Raw genomic sequence first — 16865 nt, 5'->3', positions numbered from 1 at the left:
TAATATTTGCATGTTCGTGTATTTTTACCACACATCATACCTTCTTATTTCTTCCTTGCTCTGATTTGAAGCATATGCTTTCATTTTTCATTTTGGCTTACCGTGTTATCACTTAATAATAATTCAGTAAATTTACTTAGAACAAGAAAGTCACCTAATGACTCATGTCTTAGAGATGCTTTCAAATAAAAGTAATTGTGCATTTTGTACCATAGAGTATTCCCAGTGTTTCCTAGAATTGTTGCAACTGATGCTGGAGGCTTTGAAATAGAGCAGGAGGCATAAGGGCCGTGGCTTGTGACCCTTCCCAAAGTATGTAAGATTGATAGACATTGAATGCAAATAAACAACTATGCATCATTGAATTTTTTCCTGTCACTGAAATGCTAGTAGAGCTCAAGGAATTGTGAGCCTCTTTGTCTGCAGTACAGGAAAAATAAGAAATTTAAAGACTTGAGTTACATACAATTTCTGATAACATACCTTAGGTTGGTTCTCAGCTTAAAAAACACAAAAAGAGAAATGTCATCATTTTCCATAGCATTGGGAAACTTTTCATAGGTGGGAAACTTTACTATCAGAGCTCATCGGTTCTCAGACATTTATATGTTTTGAATACTTGGCCAATGTGCCTTTGGGATGCGTCCTCCAGTTGTTGTTTCAGTGATTTTGTTCATGCCTAACAACTGATGGCATCTTAATTTTGGTAAAATAATGTAAATGTTAAGGTGAAATTTAGAAATAAGAAAGGAAAAGCTGATATGTGTGTAGCTACTAGGTGTTTTTCTTCCTTTTTTTTATTTTTGTAAAGTAAAGCAAAAGATAAACCAAAAGGTTCTAGCTTAAGTTAGGTAAAATCAAAGAGGAGAAAAAAGAAGATAACATTGCTAATACTTCACTGCCACCTGTAATTTCCAAAACAACTAAGAGCATTTTTATTAAAATTAACTTTATTGACATTTATATTAAATTATATAGTCAATATTAAATAATTCAATCTATATTATGTTAAATTTACTTTGTTAAATTGTATTAATTTAAATAAAATTTAATGAATTTTTAAATATAAATCATACTATAATTTAACATAAGTTAATAAGCAATATCAATTAATAAAATAAATTTAAATCAAACCATCGTATTAATAAAAGAAATTTAAATAATACTACTAATAAAATTAATTTAAATTAGATTGATTTAAATTAGATTAATTTATATTAAATGATAGTATAATTTATATTTAAAAACATATTAAATTTTGTTTAAATTAATTTTAATAAAAACGTTCTGAATGGTTTTAGAAACTACGGGTGTCAGAGAAGTATGTGCTATGCAATCTGCTTTTTCGCTTCTCGGATTTCACCTACTTAAGCTAGAAACTTTTGATTCATCTTTTACCTTAATTTATCAAAAGGTTATAACTACTCCTGTTGTAAAGCTTTTCATCTTCCAAAAACTGTTGTCAGCTTATTTCTCTCCCCAACTTGTTTTGATCAAATGTTTTATAAAATGTGTTTATAAGAACGATTGTAGAGCCCCCAATAGTAGGTAGATAAGCAGTCCAGATATTTAATGATACATTCTTACTAATTAACTTTTCCATTGGCAATGGATCATGTGATCCCACTTCGGGGTTGCCTCATAAAAATACTCTTCCTTCTGGACATATTTATCATCTGCAAAACTGAATTAATGTGAAGTGACTTTCGTAGAGAAATGGAAATCAGCAAAATGGATAGGGGTCATAGAATTTGGATTCAAAGCATCTTAGAATTTATCCACTAAGCTTCCTGTTTAGGTCCTCCCCATTGGAATTTTCGCTTGGTAGTTGTACAATGTTATCTTGGATAAACTAAATATTCTCAACGTTTTGCAACATTATATTTGGTTTTCATGTACTCTAAATCTGAGACATCCTTCTTATGGGTTGGATTTCTCTCGTTTCCTGTGATTGCATGTATCGTTTTTATCTTAATGCCATTAAGTGAGGTTGGAACTAGTGGTTCAAGAAGGCTGCTCTGTACAGTGGCTCACAAAAGTACATCAGAATTGATAACTGGTGATGATTATCTGCTACATTGGAACAAAATTCTATAAACAAAAAGTGCTACAAAAAACAAAACAAATTTTTTAAAAAGTACTATAGCAAAAAATCACAACAACAACAACAACTAAAGAAATAAAATAAAATACCTAGTAGCTATACACTTACATATACCAGCTGTTTTGCTTTCTCTTTTTGTCTACAAGCACATGCGTGCTTTTTCAAAAGGCCATGCTGTAAAACATCAAAAAGGGTTATGGCTTCTTTAGAATAATGCTAAATATTTAGAAGATCCTGGAGTACAGCTCTGGCCCTGTTGTGCAGGGACACTGGCGACGGTGTAAAGGTGGGCATGAAATCTGCAGTGGGTGTGAAAAGAGGACGCCCAGGTCCACCAAGTCCAACTCCAGCGAGGTTACTAAGAGGCACCGCTGCAGAACGTGGGACCAAGAGTGGATTCCCGTTGGTGCTTCTGCCAGCTCTTAATTTGGCTCCATCTTTAACATTTCCTGGTAAAGGGGTTCTGAAAAAGAACTATGAAGCACGGGTTGGGGTTGTTGATTTGGTTTCGGAGGTGTGCTGGGGACACTTGTTGAAGCCCCTCCAAGGCAACTCCTCATCCACTTTCTGACACCACCATAATCTTTATTCAACAAGTGCTCCATTTCGTCCTTTGGAACGTCCAGGATGCTCCCCATCAACTGCAATACTTCACGACGACGTTTGCCTTTTGTTATCTGGAAATGAGCGATTAGAAGGTTTCGCATGAGGACTTTGTCCACTTTTCCTTCTGCGCTGTTGACCAAAGTCGACAATTTCTGTTGTGCGTGGTCCAGCATTTCTTTTCGGAGCTCGTTTTGTTTTTTCAGTTCTGCCATCTGCTCTTCCTTGAGATCTAAGTCTTCTCTCAGCCTGGAAGCAGAATCCCACAGAGCATTCGCTTGATCCAAACGTTCCTGCAGTGATGTTACTTCTCCTTCTAGCTTTTCGGCCTTGTTCTTCCATTCAGCTATTGACTGTTTTTCTTTGGCTAGTTCAGCAGAATGCAGAGCTTTCTCTTCTTCTTGGAAGTGTTGAACCTCGTTTTCTCTTAGGATTTTTACTTTGGTCTCTTGAAAAATATCAGAATTCAGTGTTTGAGCGTCTCCTCTCTCTCCAGGCAACTGGGCTTTTAGTTCTTCAATAGTTTTCTGCAAGTTCTTAATTTCCTCCTCTCTTTCTGAAATTAACTGGCTATGCGCAGCATTCATCTGCTCATACTTGTACTTAAATTCATGCATTTCCTCCTTCTGCTCCTGTAAAGACTGAAGTAGTTGCATTTTATGCTGGTTTTGATTTTCAATTATATTCAGATGGTCTTGAATTTCATCTTCCAGATGATTTTTGACTATGTTCAGTTGAGATACCTCCAATTCTAGTTCTGTGATAGCATCAAGAGCTTCAGGCTCAGCCACTGGTGCAGCTTGATTGTGCTGTTCCGTAAGTATTTCCAGTTCTACTCGCAGATAGTTGTTTTCTGCTCTCATGTAGGTAAGACTTTTGTCCTTTCTTTCAACGGATTGCCTTAAAGTTTCATTTTCTCTTAAGGCCTGAGAACACTTATGTAAATCCTTTTGTAGTTGTGAAATTTTTTCTTCGAGTTTTTCAATAAAAACTTCTTTCTCATTTATGACTTGTGTCAATCGCTCCTCTTCTTCTATATAAGATGCCAAAATTTCCTCAGTTTCTTTTTCATCAGCAGTCATTTGCTCAATATTCTTTTTGAGTCCTGCTATTTCAAAGTCCTTCTCTTGATTGAGTTGAACTGCACATTCGTGTTTCAGCTTTAAGGCCGAGGTATTCCAATCATGTGCATTGGAGAGTTCCTGAATAGTCTGCCTGTGATTATTTGCTTCTTCCAACAGTCTTTTTTCTGCCTGGTGCAGTTTGGCTTCAGTCTCTTCTTTGTCTCTTTTGAGAGTCTCCGTGATAGTGTCTTTTTCTTGAGAGATTTGATTGTAAGCAGCAATAGATTCTTCCAACTTACGCCTTACATCGTCACGTGCTAAAATCAACATTTCATTTTCCGTCTTGAGTTCAACAGCAACTTTCGTTAAGTTTTCATTGAGCTGTTCCTCTTCAGAAAGATTTTGACTTAGGTTGCTAGCTTCAGCTTCTCGTTCTTTAGGCATGTCATCCTTACAATGACTGTTAGAGTCTTCATTCAGAGAGGTTCGATACTTACTCTTAAACCCAGACAGCTCCTCTTCAAGTTGTCTAATGTGATCCTTAAGCCCAAGGTTTTCCTGCTGGATGTTTGAACTATTTTTTTGTGACTGATTTAGCTGATCTACTAAATCTTCTACTTTTCCTTCAAGCTTCTGCTTGGTTAAATGCAAATCACTGAGGCTCCGTGCATTCTCAGTTAACTTCTCCTTCTGCACATGCAGCTCTTGGGATATGTTCATTTGCTCATCCTCAAGTTGATGAACTCTCTTTTTTTCATCATCTAGATCTTGTTCCAACTTCTTGATGACAAGGTCTCCTTCATTTTGTTGTTTTGATAGCTCATCTTGTATCAAAATCATGTGCTCTGTAGCTTCCCGATTCCGATGATCCAGTTCTTCTAACTCAGCCATCAGCATTTTCTTTTCATTGATAGTCTGATTCAGTTCTTCCTCCTTTGCCTTCAAGTGAAGTTTTAAGTCTAGTAATTGTACATTCAAATTCATGTCCGTTGAAGCTCTGTTTTTCATGACTTGATAGTCACGGCTCAGTTTTGACAGTGACATCTGAAGTTCCTCTTTTTCTTGACTCAATGATGACTTCTCTTTTTCTAGAGCTTCAACATGCATTTTAAGTTTCAGATTGTCTTCAGCAAGACGGTTATCCTGGTTTAAACCATTTAGTCTCACGATTTCCTTCTCCGCATCAGCCAGGGCTCGTTGAAGCCTGAACACTTCTTCCACTGCTGAATGCTGAGGAAGGGTTCTTCCCTTTTCTGCCACAGTAGAACTCTGCTCCCAAACTGAAATTTCATGCTGATGATCATATATGTCTGGACTTTGGTTTGGTTGAAGAGTCTTGATAGTATTTAGTACTTTGCAGATTTCACTTGAGTCAGAATGGTGCGTTCCCTGAGCCTCAGCAATCTGCCTCGAGTGGCCAACTTCAGATTCATGTTTTGCAACTTCAGTTGGTAATCCGTTTGTTTCTTGTTGTGATAAAATTATGTCACTAAAGTCCGTGTCATCATCACGAAAGGCTGAAAAATGACTACCGACCAGGGGACCGAACGGAGCCGGTGCAGTTGTTGTTGGTACACCACAAGCTCCCGAGCGTACTGATTGAGCAGCTGCCTGTAGTTGGAACATTTGATCTTGCAGTACAATCTGTCCTGCTTTAGGATGGCTGATCTCTACCTCTTTCTGTGGCAGTTGATTCTGGGAACTTACAGACTGATGGTTTATTTGTAGCTCTGATGCTTCATGCTTTTCTTCCAGGTCAGTACAGCACTTTTTCGGTCCTTCATTCTCACATCTTAGTGTGGAATCAGTAGTTTCCATTTCCTTTCTCGAACAATGATGTAAAGCTGCTTCTGGGTCTCCTAAGTCATCCAGAAGCATTTCCCTGTTGAAGGTGGAGCTCTGGCCGGTGAGGAAAGCCAAGCTGCTCCCCACCTGACCCAAGAAGTGGCCCAAGCCTGAGCCCAGGCCTCCAAACCAGGACCACATCGTGGCCACTTCAGTGATCCATCGGACCAGCTCTGAGAAGCGCGTCCATCACCATCCACTTCTCTGCCCCGAACGTCCTCCGGCGTTGCCGGGGTCGATTATGACCCAAGCGCTCAGAATTCCTCAGAGCGCGGGGTTCCTGGGGCTCCACCAACACTAATCATCCCTTCCTGCCTGTAAACTCAGAAGCCTGTCCTGCGCTTTGACCAGGGACTGGCATCCAGTAGCACACTCACCCCCTGCAGGGCCTCTGCTTCTTCCCTGCACTTGCCTGTCAGCTATTGGCTCACAGGATTGGGCAGGGTTGGCTGGGAGGAGCTAGAGATCCAGGAAAGTGTCCCAGTTTGAGTCCCAAGGCAGTGTGCTGTGGAGCCAGGAAGAATCAATGTTGTAGATGAAATCCAAAGGTAGTTCACTGGACAGTTCCCTCTTGTCTGGGAGAGGTGGGCTTTTTGTCCCATTCAGTTGCATTCAGTTGACGAGGTGAGGTCTCGCTCCACATTAGAGAATGGAATCTATTTAACTAAAAGTCCCCGATTCAAAAGTAAATCTCACCCCATAACACCAGCACAGACACACCCAGAATAAAAGTTGGCCAAGTATCTGGGCATCGTAGCCCAGACGAGTTAACATATAAAATTAACCATCACAGAGTCTTAATCAGTCTCAGAATTCAAATTATAATACGGATTAAATTTCACTAAAGAACCATCTTTACCCTTTCCAAAAGTAAACTTTTGCTGTTAATCTATACATTTTCGAGTTCATTTTAATATTATTTGGTCCTTGTTGATTCTGATTGAAGTTTATTTAAGTGCTCAAAAATTCCGCTTAAATTTCACTTAAGAAAAATTTGTTTTAGAGCCAATAGGTTGATGTTCACTTCACCTATGGTTGTTTATCAGTGCCAAATATAATCCAGGTTTCAAGAGTACAGAGCGAAATAGAAAGTTGAGAAATTTTCTACTATGGAGTAACAATCCTAAATGTAATTCCCATACCTCTAAGGATCAGAAGGAGTTAAGATAAGGCCCTGCTTTCCAAGGTGTTTAAATTCCAACAAGTTAATGAGGAGGCAGTTTTGTAGAGTTGGGGACAAAGCAAAGAGAGGAAGCACGTGGGCTGTAACAGACAGACCAGTTGGGACCAAAGCAATTTTGGAGCTAAACTGACAGAATGCATTTATGAAACCTCTCTCACAAGCATGAGTTGAACAGTAAATGAGAACATAGTGTGTGTAGTTCTCACCTGATGGCTGGTGCAGAGAAAGTGGCCAACAAATGGAGCCTGCTGCCACTTTGTTCATATTTGCCTTTTTGTTTCCTTTAGGATCATTTTCCTTATTACCCTTTAGAAGGGGTTTGGGTTTGCTCCCATTACTCTCTTCCCAGAGCCCATATTCAGGAGACTCTTTTCCTTGAGCTGTTCTTTCTATATGTCTGTTCAGGAAACAAAACCCCAAGGTGGCAGAAATAAAATTTAAAAAAAAGGAAGAATTTTTGGAAAATTAATGGTTAAATAGATTCTGAGGATCATATGAATCACCTCATAATGTCTCTTGCCTTCAAGATAGAGCAAGTAGACATAATTACTCAGATTGCTATCAGAAACTAGTGACTGCATTTGTGTCCTGTGCTAGAAAAGGAAATCTTCTTGGTCCTTCTTATTCATCTCCAAATCTGAGAGAGAAGTCAGGCCTGTGTTAGTCAATGTCTCCTCATAAAAGACTAAAATAAAAATTTAAGCCCCTTTTAGCATCTGCTGAAGTGAGAATCCACGCTGTACCCCAGCTGTGTCTACTGTTGAAGAAGGCATCAACAATACCAAGTGTCCTTTTCTCCCTTTAGACCATTCCTCCTGTGTGTGTGTGTGTGTGTGTGTGTGTGTGTGTGTGTGTTAGAAGACTTTTTCATCACTTTGACAACATACCTGAGAAAATTAAATGAGTAAATATTTATTTTGGTTCAATTTCAGGCTCCATTGCTGTGGCCTGAAGTGAGGCAGATTACCATGGCAGAGAGCCTGGCTTCAAAACAGAGCTTCTCAACTCATGGAGATCAGGGAAATGGTGAGGGGAAGAGAGGACTGAGGAATATGATGTACCCTTCCAGGGAATCAACTCCAGTGGCCTACCCTCCAACTAGGCCCTACCGCCCACAGTTTTGACCAACTCCCGATAGTCCTGTCCAATCATGAACCCATCAGTGGATTGATCCACAGACGAGGTTAGAGCTCAGGATTCAATTCACCTTTCTGTAGAGTCCGTTCTGAATGCTGGTGGATTGGGGTCCAAGCTTTCAACACATGACCTTTGGGCAACATTCCAGATCCAAATTATAGCAGGGTGCCTCCTTCTCTTTAGGTGTTCTGTGTTTGTTTATTGTTTTAAATCACAAATAATGATCCTTTTTCAGTGTAAGACCTATCCCATTTGGCTTGAATCTGGTTCCAGTGGTTGTTGCTCCTCCTGCTGAAAGGCATTTCTGATCACTCAGATTCGGTCTTCTAGCATGGTTCACTCTGACCACAGCTGTTTGTCATTTTGTATTTCTATCTGAGAGAGATACCTACCTAGTGTATTCGAAACTGACCGTCCAAATAAAAGCATTTCTCTTCTTCTCAATATGTTTGGAATATTCCTGGAAACTATGGGGGATATGGAGGGAAAACCCTGGCTCATTCGCGAGCACACGTGACAAAAAGGATCCAGTAATCATAAGTGTATCCTTATACATATATTCAGTGCCCAAAAAGTACAAGGTATTGTGGTAGATATTGTGAACAACATAAAGCTGTGTTATATACATTTCCTGCTATGAAGTGCAATTGAATACAGTCAGTCAATGGAGAAGATGTTACATAGAGTGATCCTTGAAATATAATGCAAGGTCAGCCATTGACGACTGTGGTGGTGAGGATCTCATATGGGGGAAAAGACTAAGTAAGAAAGAATAAAGCCAGAAGTAGAGAGCCCTGAATAATGTGGCTTTGTTAAAACACAGTTGAAGGTTAAAGTAAGGAAAGCTTTTTGAGTCTATAAACATAGGGTGATAAATTCTATGCAAGATATTAAGTTTGTACTTCTTTTAATACCTCATGATTCATTCAAACATTTTCTTATAGATTTCAGTAGAATTTTTAAATCTCTTTAATATGGGCCTTGTCTCGTTTCTTTTTTTAAATTTTTATTGGTTGCTTAAGAAAAAATTACAATGATCTTGACATATCATATTTCATACATTTGATTCAAGTGGGGTATGAATTCTTATTTTTACCACGTGTACAGTTTGCAGGATCACATTGGCTGTACGTGCAGGTTTATACATACTGCCATACTAGTGTCTGTTATATTCTGCTGCCTTTCCTATTCCCTCCCTATCCCCCCTTCTGTCCCCTCCCCTCCCATAATCTCTCTCTACCCCAGCTACTGTAATTCATTTCTCTCCTTTTTTCCCCCCTTTCCCCTCACATCCTCTTCTATGTAATTGTGTGTAACAATGAGGGTATCCTTCCATTTCCATGAAATTCCCCTTCTCTCTCCCATTCCCTCCCACCTCTTGTCCCTTCTAATTGGTAGTCTTCTTTTCATGCTCTTCCAGCCTGCTCTGTTTTGAGTCCCCCTCCTTATATGAAAGAAGACATTCAGCATTTCTTTCCTAGGGATTGGCTAACTTCACTTAGCATAATCTCCTCTAATGCCATCCATTTCCCTGCAAATGCCATGGTTTTGTTATTTTTTAGTGCTGAGTAATATTCCATTGTGTACAAATGCCACATTTTCTTATCCATTCATCTATTGACTGGCATCTAGGTTGGTTCCACATTCTAGCTATTGTGAATTGTGCTGCTGTGAACCTTGATGTAGCTGTATCCCTATAGCATGCTCTTTTTAGGTCTTTGGGAATAGTCCGAGAAGGGGAATAGCTGGGTCGAATGGTGGTTCCATTCCCAGCTTTCCCAGGAACCTCCATAATGCTTTCCAAATTGGCTGCACCAATTTGCAGTCGCACCAGCAATGTACAAGTGTACCTTTTCCCCCCACATCCTTGCCAGCACTTGTTGTTGTTTGACTTCCTAATGGCTGCCATTCTTACTGGACTGATTTGGTATCTTAGAGTGGTTTTAATTTGCATTTCTCTGATTGCTAGAGATGGTGAGCATTTTTTTCCGTGTATTTTTTGATTAATTGTGTATCCTTCTCTGAGAAGTGTCTGTTCAGGTCCTTGGCCCATTTGTTGATTGGGTTGTTTGTTTTCTTAATGTTTACTTTTTGAGTTCTTTGTGTACTCTGGATATTAGGGCTCGGCACATTTGTATCTTTAAGAATTGGCATAATCAATGAAATGTTCCGCACACGTTTGTAGGAAGATTAACATAACACTCCAGTGACAATACAGTAGTAGAAGGATTGATTTGGACTGAGAAGTTGTTCAGTGAATGATATATTACCCATAAATTTGAATTCTCATTATCATAAAGAAGCAAGGTGGAAATAAGAATTTCTTTAAGAGAGTGTTGGGTCTATGGCTCAAGTAGTAGCTCGTTCACCTAGCATGCGTGAGGCATGGGGTTTGATCCTCAGCACTACATAAAAAAAAAAATAAAATAAAATAAAGATGTTGTGTCCACTAAAGGCTAAATAATAAATATTTTTAAAATAGAATTTAAAATAATAGTCCATAAATGTTATGTACAAACTGTGAAAGTAGATTCGTCAACAGATTAATTGTCTGCCTCGAACTAGAATCAGTTGCCTACTGATTTGCCTGGATGATGTTCTCAATTCTGTTTTTTTTTTTTTTTTTTTTTTTCTTTCATTCCACTGGGCAAACATCTGCCGGGCTTTCTTGATGGCAACATAGTGATTACTGAGCTCCACCCTATTAGAAATACAACTAGTTTTCAACTCATGAAAGTCTATAAAAGCCACTTTTTTAGAAGTCTCTAAACTTTGGAACTATTCAATGATACTCTATTTTTGCCAGCAATAAACAATATATATATATATATATATATATATATATATATATATATATTTTAATGTAAAGGGCAAGGTATTGAACAGACACTTCACAGAAGAAGCAATACAATCAGTCAATAAATATATGAAAAAATGTTCAACTTCACTAGTAATGAGAGAGATGCAAATCAAAACTACTCTAAGATTTCATCTCACTTCAATCAGAATGGCAATCATCAAGAATATAAGCAACAGTAAATGTTGGTGAGGATGTGGGGGGAAAAGGTACACGTATACATTGCTGGTGGCACTGCAAATTGATGCAGCCAGTCTGAAAAGCAGTATGAAAATTCCTCGGAAAACTGGGATCGGAAGCACCATTTGACCCAGCTGTCCCACTCATTGGTTTATAACTAAAGGACTTAAAATCGGTATACTAAAAATTCATTAAATTTCATTTAAATTAATACAATTTAACAAAGTCAATTTAAATAACATTTAATATAGATTAAATCATTTAATATGAACTATATAATAAAAATATTAATAAGATTAATTTTAATAAAAATCCACTTAGTGGTTTTAGAAACTACAGGTATCAGAGAAATATTAGCTATATATTCTACTTTTGTCTGCTCTCTCATTTTGCCTAACTTAAGCTAGAAACTTTTGTTTATCTTTTATCTTAATTTACCAAGATAAAAATGGGAAGACAAAACACCCAGTAGCTACACACATCAGCTTTTCCTTTGTTTTTTTCTAAATTTTGCCTTAACATTTACATTATTTTATCCAGTATCCAGGTATTTTCTTATGTTTTTATGTTAAAAGCATATGCCGTTTGATTTCAATCTCTTTTCAAATACATATATCTAAAATCCCTGTTGCTTCTGCCATTATAGTATTTTAATTTAATTCCATCTTGATTTTTGCTTTAATCTAACAATTATTTGGAATTGTTTCTATGGCCCTAATTTCATTGTATATGGAATTTTTTTTTTTTTTTTTTTTTTTTTTTTTGAGGAGTCAAAATTCTTCTAATTTTAGATGCACAAGGAATTGCAGCCTGTGTGATAACACCTTTACGGAATTGGCTGGCGTTTTCATTGTGGTCTAGGGCATGGTAAATTTTGGTGGCTGTAGCCTGTGTGTTTGAACATGATATGTAGTTTTGTGTGCATGGTACAACTTCTTGGTATAGCTCCTCAGTCAGGCTTCTTAAGTGCATTACACAGCTCTTCTCTATCCCTCCCCCCTGCTTGTTGGTGGTTCCTTGTTTGGGTTCTGAGAGAGGGATGTTCAGTTGATGCCTTTTATTCTGCAGGGTTTCCCATGTTTTTGCTCTATGTACCCCACGGTGTGGTACCCCAGATAACTATCTTATTGTTGTCCTGTGCTCTGTGATCCCTGGTATGTAATACTGAAAGCATGAAGCAGCCTGTTACCTCTCAGCTTCTGCAAGTGAACTGTTTCCTTGCACGTTCTATGTTTGCTTTTGTCTTTTCAACTTGATCTACTCTTTCATAATCTATTTTTGTGTTCAGTCCTTGAAATTCTCATTCTTATTTTGGATCACTGAGCATTTCAAATGTCCTTTTCTAACTTCTATGAGGATTTGGTGGTAGAAGGAGAAAGAGAGGTGAAACATGCTCATTTTCAGCCTTTAAGATTGAACCTCAAATCTTAGTGTAGTTTTGATTTTCACTTCTCTAAGTGCTAGTGATGATGAGCATATTTGCATAAATTTGTTGATTAATTTTATATCATCTTGGGAGAAGTGTCTGTTCAGGTCCGTGGCCCATTTATTGAATGGGTTATTTTATTTTATTTTATTTATTTATTTATTCGTTCGTTCGTTCATTCATTCATTTATTTATTTATTTGTGTGTGTGTGTGTGTGTGTGTGTGTGTGTATTTAGATTTGTGAGTTCTTTCTATACCCTAGAGATTAGTGCTCTATCTGATGTGTGATGGGGCAAAACTTTTCTCCCAAGATGTAGGATCCCTATTCACCTCCCAGATTGTTTGTTTTGTGGAGAAGAAACTTTTTTAGTTTGAATCTATCTCATTTATTGATACTTGGTTTTAATTCTTGTGCTATAGGAGTCTCATTAAGGAATTTTGGGACTAATCCCATATGATTGGAATTAGGGCCTACTTTTTCTTCTGTTACATGCAAGGTCTCTGGTTTTATTCCTAGGTCCTTGATTCATTTGAGTGGAGTTTTGTGCATGGTGAGAGATAGGGGTTTAATTGCACCTCCCTCCAGTTAGAATGTCAGCGATTTTTGAAAATGGCAGCTATGATGAAGACAACAACAGTAAGTGTTGGTGAGGATTTCAGGAAAAATGTACACTCCTACACTGTCGGTGGGACTGTAGATTGGTGCAGCCAATATGGAAAGCAGTTTGGCGGCAATTCCTTGGAAATTTGGGAATAGAACCACCATTTGACCTAGCTATCCCTCTTTTTGGTCTATACCCAAAGGACTTAAAAACTGCATACTACAGGGACACAGCCGCATCAATGTTTATAGCAGCAAAATTCACATTAGCTAAATTGTGGAAACAACTTAGTAGATGAATGCATAAAAAAAAAATGTGGCATTTATACACAATTAATATCACTCAGATACTTACCCTCTCGCTCAGTCCAGGAGACGCTAGTGCCCTTCACTACCTCTGTCAGAGCCTGGTTCGGACAGCTGGTGCCTCGGAGAGGACAGGCTGATCCTGCCTGCCTCCCATGTACCCTTTGTCACAGGGAGCGACATTCATGTGAGACCAAGTAAAATCCAGTCATAGACATTAATAGAATATCTCAAAAAAGTATTTAATAAAAAGGCTAGCAAATACAGGGTCTTTAATGAAACTTTAATAAAATTTATGAGACAAGGAAACTGAAAGCACAATATTTTCTTAGGAACTTTTCTGTTTGGTGTTATTCTTTACAATATAGCAGCTTTTCCTAAGAATGCAGGGAGTATGAAATTTCTAAGGCTATCTTGCTGTGTTCTCCATTAAACCCCTTGTCTTAAAAAAACCTTGGATCTAGATTAATCTTTGTAATTTTCTGAGTACCTGTATAACATATTTTTCTCAAGAATGCAGTGAGGTCGCCGTTTCCAAGAGCTCTTCAATTCTGAAATATAAGAAGTGTGTTTCCAGGCATTGAAACCCAAAGGCTCACCTAGACACAATGGAGTGAGCAGAATATATAAAAATCTCTCATGACAAATCTGAACTCTGCTTTTCCCAACCGTGTGAAGTCTACTGGAATAAGATTCCAAGTAATTTGGCAAGTCGAAGCCAAATATATACTTTGATATTCTTCTCGGGAGTAAGCCGTGTGATGTTACAGGAAGGCAGATTTTAGTGCTGAATTTCTGATCGTATCCCCCCAAAAGTTGTTCCATGCATATCATGCAAGAATGTAACCTCCAAAAAATAAATAAATAAAAGAGAGGACATTTGACGTAAGAAGGCTGGATAATATTTGCATGTTCGTGTATTTTTACCACACATCATACCTTCTTATTTCTTCCTTGCTCTGATTTGAAGCATATGCTTTCATTTTTCATTTTGGCTTACCGTGTTATCACTTAATAATAATTCAGTAAATTTACTTAGAACAAGAAAGTCACCTAATGACTCATGTCTTAGAGATGCTTTCAAATAAAAGTAATTGTGCATTTTGTACCATAGAGTATTCCCAGTGTTTCCTAGAATTGTTGCAACTGATGCTGGAGGCTTTGAAATAGAGCAGGAGGCATAAGGGCCGTGGCTTGTGACCCTTCCCAAAGTATGTAAGATTGATAGACATTGAATGCAAATAAACAACTATGCATCATTGAATTTTTTCCTGTCACTGAAATGCTAGTAGAGCTCAAGGAATTGTGAGCCTCTTTGTCTGCAGTACAGGAAAAATAAGAAATTTAAAGACTTGAGTTACATACAATTTCTGATAACATACCTTAGGTTGGTTCTCAGCTTAAAAAACACAAAAAGAGAAATGTCATCATTTTCCATAGCATTGGGAAACTTTTCATAGGTGGGAAACTTTACTATCAGAGCTCATCGGTTCTCAGACATTTATATGTTTTGAATACTTGGCCAATGTGCCTTTGGGATGCGTCCTCCAGTTGTTGTTTCAGTGATTTTGTTCATGCCTAACAACTGATGGCATCTTAATTTTGGTAAAATAATGTAAATGTTAAGGTGAAATTTAGAAATAAGAAAGGAAAAGCTGATATGTGTGTAGCTACTAGGTGTTTTTCTTCCTTTTTTTTATTTTTGTAAAGTAAAGCAAAAGATAAACCAAAAGGTTCTAGCTTAAGTTAGGTAAAATCAAAGAGGAGAAAAAAGAAGATAACATTGCTAATACTTCACTGCCACCTGTAATTTCCAAAACAACTAAGAGCATTTTTATTAAAATTAACTTTATTGACATTTATATTAAATTATATAGTCAATATTAAATAATTCAATCTATATTATGTTAAATTTACTTTGTTAAATTGTATTAATTTAAATAAAATTTAATGAATTTTTAAATATAAATCATACTATAATTTAACATAAGTTAATAAGCAATATCAATTAATAAAATAAATTTAAATCAAACCATCGTATTAATAAAAGAAATTTAAATAATACTACTAATAAAATTAATTTAAATTAGATTGATTTAAATTAGATTAATTTATATTAAATGATAGTATAATTTATATTTAAAAACATATTAAATTTTGTTTAAATTAATTTTAATAAAAACGTTCTGAATGGTTTTAGAAACTACGGGTGTCAGAGAAGTATGTGCTATGCAATCTGCTTTTTCGCTTCTCGGATTTCACCTACTTAAGCTAGAAACTTTTGATTCATCTTTTACCTTAATTTATCAAAAGGTTATAACTACTCCTGTTGTAAAGCTTTTCATCTTCCAAAAACTGTTGTCAGCTTATTTCTCTCCCCAACTTGTTTTGATCAAATGTTTTATAAAATGTGTTTATAAGAACGATTGTAGAGCCCCCAATAGTAGGTAGATAAGCAGTCCAGATATTTAATGATACATTCTTACTAATTAACTTTTCCATTGGCAATGGATCATGTGATCCCACTTCGGGGTTGCCTCATAAAAATACTCTTCCTTCTGGACATATTTATCATCTGGAAAACTGAATTAATGTGAAGTGACTTTCGTAGAGAAATGGAAATCAGCAAAATGGATAGGGGTCATAGAATTTGGATTCAAAGCATCTTAGAATTTATCCACTAAGCTTCCTGTTTAGGTCCTCCCCATTGGAATTTTCGCTTGGTAGTTGTACAATGTTATCTTGGATAAACTAAATATTCTCAACGTTTTGCAACATTATATTTGGTTTTCATGTACTCTAAATCTGAGACATCCTTCTTATGGGTTGGATTTCTCTCGTTTCCTGTGATTGCATGTATCGTTTTTATCTTAATGCCATTAAGTGAGGTTGGAACTAGTGGTTCAAGAAGGCTGCTCTGTACAGTGGCTCACAAAAGTACATCAGAATTGATAACTGGTGATGATTATCTGCTACATTGGAACAAAATTCTATAAACAAAAAGTGCTACAAAAAACAAAACAAATTTTTTAAAAAGTACTATAGCAAAAAATCACAACAACAACAACAACTAAAGAAATAAAATAAAATACCTAGTAGCTATACACTTACATATACCAGCTGTTTTGCTTTCTCTTTTTGTCTACAAGCACATGCGTGCTTTTTCAAAAGGCCATGCTGTAAAACATCAAAAAGGGTTATGGCTTCTTTAGAATAATGCTAAATATTTAGAAGATCCTGGAGTACAGCTCTGGCCCTGTTGTGCAGGGACACTGGCGACGGTGTAAAGGTGGGCATGAAATCTGCAGTGGGTGTGAAAAGAGGACGCCCAGGTCCACCAAGTCCAACTCCAGCGAGGTTACTAAGAGGCACCGCTGCAGAACGTGGGACCAAGAGTGGATTCCCGTTGGTGCTTCTGCCAGCTCTTAATTTGGCTCCATCTTTAACATTTCCTGGTAAAGGGGTTCTGAAAAAGAACTATGAAGCACGGGTTGGGGTTGTTGATTTGGTTTCGGAGGTGTGCTGGGGACACTTGTTGAAGCCCCTCCAAGGCAACTC

The 16865-nt window shown here is 37.3% G+C and overlaps 1 pseudogene; it reads right to left on the bottom strand.

Moving 5' to 3' along the window:
• Positions 1-2320: 2320 nt before the first annotated feature.
• The window catches only part of LOC144250091 (thyroid receptor-interacting protein 11 pseudogene), a 31796-nt pseudogene continuing 17251 nt past the window's right edge, over positions 2321-16865 (bottom strand).

Source organism: Urocitellus parryii, chromosome 14, assembly GCF_045843805.1.
Source record: "Urocitellus parryii isolate mUroPar1 chromosome 14, mUroPar1.hap1, whole genome shotgun sequence".
Lineage (NCBI taxonomy): Eukaryota > Metazoa > Chordata > Mammalia > Rodentia > Sciuridae > Urocitellus > Urocitellus parryii.
The sequence above is the reverse complement of the archived record's forward strand: the minus strand, read 5'-3'. Positions and strand labels throughout refer to the sequence as shown.